Here is a 4,370-nt window from a genome sequence, read left to right on the forward strand (position 1 = left end):
TCAGTTGTGGTGCGAGGAGAACCAGTGGAGGACTGGGCAGGTGTCTTGGTCAGTGACCGACGTTAGCTTGTAGATATAGCATATATCTATGAACGTTAGCAAGCGTTATCTAACACTGTGTTCACATCACAATATTGTAAAGTTTGCTATCACGTATCAGGCTATAACTAGTAATGATCGTCTAATACCGGCAGGAGTATTGATACTTACCCATAACAGAAACCTATGAGCTTTTATCAGTCGTATTTCGCACTGCATAATGCAACTCCATGCTACTTTGTATAGTGCTTTACCGTTACCGCAGGAGAGAGAGAGAAGGAGAGAGAGAGAAGGGGTAGAGAGATAAACAGCTTCCTGATAAACGCCTTGTTTGATAGGTGCTTGTGTGGGAAATGTCAGTCAATGGCCTCAGCTGAAGAGAGCATGTGCTGCAGGGAGGTGGACCCCTTCTGGGCCCTGGTGGAGAGTCTCACCCCCAGACCAGATATATCATGCCTGACACTGCACCCAGGATTTGAAGCAAGCTGTCTGAATCCATTTGTGCTCTAGATAGCCTGCATGAGCTTCAGGCAAGAGCATGGCCCTCTCCAGGCCAGCAGACATGAGTATGTTTAGGGCAAAAATAATCTATTACTCTGTTGAATTCATTCAATTGTCTGATTTTCTATACAATTAGAATAAAAGCCTTGTGGACCAAGATAATGAAGTAGATATTGATGCTGAGTGTTCAGCAGATTTCTAAACCTATAAGTCATTGCTTTTAAATCTTATACTTGACCTTTTATGTGAAATTGACTTGACCTTTTTGAAATAGAATAATAATCGTAAACAGTACAGCTAAGTATCTGTATGTAGACGAATAGCAAATTGGAGACAATACTAAAACAATCTGAATAATTGTATTTCTCTATTACAAGTTGCCCATATTTAGGTCATCACTACCTGTATTACACTTTCTGATGACATTAATATTAAGACATCAATATGGATATTGTGTCCCTATCCCCAGGCAATACCGCTATACAGCTTACAGGCAGGTTGTCCACTAGGCCTATGGCATTCTGGGCAGGCACATAGGAAAGCCCTTACCTCTCAGAAGACAGTTTCCAGAGGAAGAAGGAATATACAAAGGCTTTGAATGGCCTCATTTGGGTGACAATCAATAAAAAAAATCACAATCACAGTGTCTTACTGTATAAAAACTTTTTATGAAATTTAGATCATATATCAAACAGATCTGCATTAATGATTTGGCCGGGGTGTCGGTGGCTTAGTGGTAGAGCAGGCGCCCCATGTACAAGGCTGTTGCCGCAGCAGCCCGGGTTTGACTCCAGCCTGTGGCCCTTTGTTGCATGTCTCTCCCTTTCTCTCTCCCCCGTTCACACTTCACTATCCTATCAATTAAAGGCAAAAAATGCCCTAAAAAATATCTTTAAAAAAAAAAAAAAAAAATTAATAATTTGGCCTGCATGCACAGCAGCCTAAGGTGAATAACAAACATGTCATATATCTATCTAGGCTACAGAGATAGATAGATAGATAGATAGATAGATAGATAGATAGATAGATAGATAGATAGATAGACTACTAATGTATTTATATTAATGTATTCATTTGTTCATGAATTGCAGATAAGAAAATAAGGCACATTATGTAAAACAACCAAAACTCAAAATTTGAACTTTTGTATGTACCAAATGTATATCATTGAAAGAAAAATATGCCAACTGACCCATTTAAAAAGCACTCATTAGAGTGCATACTTCCAACTAAAGCCGTCTCAGTTCTCAATTAGATATTTCATTTATAGAAAATGTTTTAATTGCAATTCCAATGCATTTGGATCTACATCAAAATACACGAGATATGTGTATTTGAGTATAATAAGCATAAATAAACAGTAAAAAAAGCTCAAAAATGCTTTCTTGCAACACTGAGAAAACTTGAAAACAAAACCAAGAATGAGTCATTCAAACCATAACACCTGTGCTAGTTTCACACTAATGTCCTGTGTTAAATCGTGAATGCTGTGCAAGATACAGGCCAACTGCCTCATCCTTGTTGATCTTCTGGAAGGATCTGGAAAGGGGGGCAAGTGTAGTTGAAGACAAGACAGCACTGTACTCTCGGAGAGCCTGTGGTGACCTGGAGTATCCCACTCTCAGAGATTCCATGAGGGCTGATGCATTTGCTAGAGGAAGGAAACAAATGTTAACATTGCAGTCATTGTTATTACTGTTGACTCGGACTGACTCACATAATAAATAATATTTAGTTGGACTGACTGAAACTGCTAACCGTATGATGGCTTCTCCTTGACAGGTAGGACTACCCAGCCACCTTTGCAGAACCTTGGGTAGCGAACCGCATAACATACCTCACCATCACTGGTTCAAGCAACTTCTCTGCTGCCATTGCTGTTGAAATGCAGAGCTGCCAAGAGAAGCCTGTAGAAAAAGTAGAATGTGCCCATCACAAGTTGTACACATGTGAATAAACCCAGAAGTAGGGCCTGTTTTGTTATTTACCTAATTTATGTGAACTTGTTTCATTTCAGATCAGTGTGAGCATCTGCAATTTGCAATCTGCAATTTGGTCGCACTGAGTTTCTCTCGTCTTCTCTGTTTCACCATGGGCGGAGCTTAGTGCTCTGTGTGTGTGCGCCACTGAGTGAAGTAGTTGGAGAGACCATGTGAAGTTCTTGAGGTGAGAACACTCATTACCCTATTGTGCTGCTGTGTTAGACTGCATTAGTTTTAGCCATACTTATTCTTTGATCATTACATATTTACCTGCTCTATATCCCAAGGAAGGAGAACCCAGTGTGCTTTGGCGAAAAGTGCAGGATGAGGGAGTGAAACACCTCCAGACAAAAGATCTGATGCTGTGGGGACAACTGTCGAATATCCTTCACCAGAGCTGTTCTAGTAGCTTCACTCTCCAGTTTAACTGCTCCAGCTGATCCTGTATAAACACATATTTTGTTCTGATGATTAGGCATGAATGTATGATCACAGTCAGGTGTGAATTGTATAACATCTTGTTCATAATTTTTTACTCTTTATCTTGAAAAAAGCTGTTGGGCTGAAAAAACAGATATTCTCTTTTATAAAATAACAACACAAGCAGTTCTCAGCATCCTCTGGGTTATGCATTGATAGAACCAAAATAAACCAAGCACATTGAAGATTTATCACTAAACATTTTCAGCCACATACTGTACACGGTATGTTGTAACTGGTTCCAGCCACTCCTTGTTCCTTGCTTCTCCCTCCAGAGGTGGTTGAGCACAGCAGCGAAATGCAGGAGTGTCATGTTCATGAATGCCCTGCACAAAACATACCCAGGCATGAAAGATAGCACTGTTCCTTTTCCTGTTAGGAAAACGGTGGACCCGATGTCCTGACAGGTTGGAGTTTGTGCAGCCAGCACAAACACAATAATTTACCATGATGATGATAAATAAATGCAGAATTAAACTACTGAAAACAGACCAAATCACTATACCATGACCACTCAGACTCACTACCACCTACTACTGCGCACTTATCTGAGGCAGAGTTGAGGAGACCGACTCCCTCCCGTTACGTAATATGACGCGATGTTTGAAAAAAAGCGTGTGTAAGGAGCTTTGCTCAGAACGGCCACTCTTTCCTCTGAATACTTGCCCTTATGTCTTGTAAAACATATTAAATCCTGCATTAATTTTTCACATGGTCATTTTCACACAAGGTTAAGTATAACATTTGTAAAAACTTTAACTTGCAATTTGCTCTTTAAGAGTGAACATGGACATGGTTGCTTTACTCACCTGCTAAAGAACAGACAGGCAGCCCTGTTGAGTTGTAGGCTTTGCAAAATCATGTCCAACAAGGAATAATGAGATTAATGTAGGTAAGTGAAGCACACAGTGATGCTGTGCTACTCACTTTGGTGAAAAAAAATCACACCAGCTGATAATATCCGTTATAACAGTACACGAAAACTAAAAACACCAATTAGCCTACCATCTGTATTAGGCTACCACCCAGTGCAACTTTGATCAGCACTGTTAATGGAATAATTGCTGATAGACTGTAACTATATAAACTTTGGGGTTTTTTTAACAACATGCAAAGCCTATTTAGATATTTTTGTGTTTCGATTATCTTTAAGTTTAAGGTGTGTTACAGTTAAGACTCTTACCTTAGGCTGCAACCATCCTAATAGGATTATTCAGAAGATACGTTCTTGCTGTATGTTGGAAAATATCTTCCAAGATGAATTAAGATCTGAACACTGAGATGGAGATTATATCCTCTAAGAACATAACATAAAAACCCAGTAATAGCCTCCAGTAACAAAGGCCTTCTCTGACACGTCACGCTGCT

Source organism: Epinephelus moara, chromosome 10, assembly GCF_006386435.1.
Source record: "Epinephelus moara isolate mb chromosome 10, YSFRI_EMoa_1.0, whole genome shotgun sequence".
Taxonomy (NCBI): domain Eukaryota; kingdom Metazoa; phylum Chordata; class Actinopteri; order Perciformes; family Serranidae; genus Epinephelus; species Epinephelus moara.